Source organism: Bison bison, unplaced genomic scaffold (genome assembly GCF_000754665.1).
Source record: "Bison bison bison isolate TAMUID 2011002044 unplaced genomic scaffold, Bison_UMD1.0 scf7180017864293, whole genome shotgun sequence".
Taxonomy (NCBI): domain Eukaryota; kingdom Metazoa; phylum Chordata; class Mammalia; order Artiodactyla; family Bovidae; genus Bison; species Bison bison.
In genome coordinates, this window is record NW_011494865.1 from 2,669,617 (window position 1) to 2,669,880 (window position 264).

Here is a 264-nt window from a genome sequence, read left to right on the forward strand (position 1 = left end):
CAATTGTGGGGTAGTTTGAGCATTCTTTGGCATTGCCTTTCTTTGGGATTGGAATGAAAACTGACCTTTTCCAGTCCTGTGGCCACTGCTGAGTTTTCCAAATTTGCTGGCATATCAAGTTCAGCACTTTCACAGCATCATCTTTCAGGATTTGAAAGAGCTCAACTGGAATTCTATCACCTCCACTAGCTTTGTTCATAGTGATGCTTTCTAAGGCCCACTTGACTTCACATTCCAGGATGTCTGGCTCTAGGTCAGTGATCA

General features: G+C 43.6%; 1 protein-coding gene across 1 annotated transcript in view; it reads left to right on the forward strand.

Annotated features, from left to right (window-relative positions):
- Positions 1-264, forward strand: part of SNX29 (sorting nexin 29) — a 576,571-nt gene that overhangs the window by 354,234 nt on the left and 222,073 nt on the right. The window lies entirely within an intron of this gene.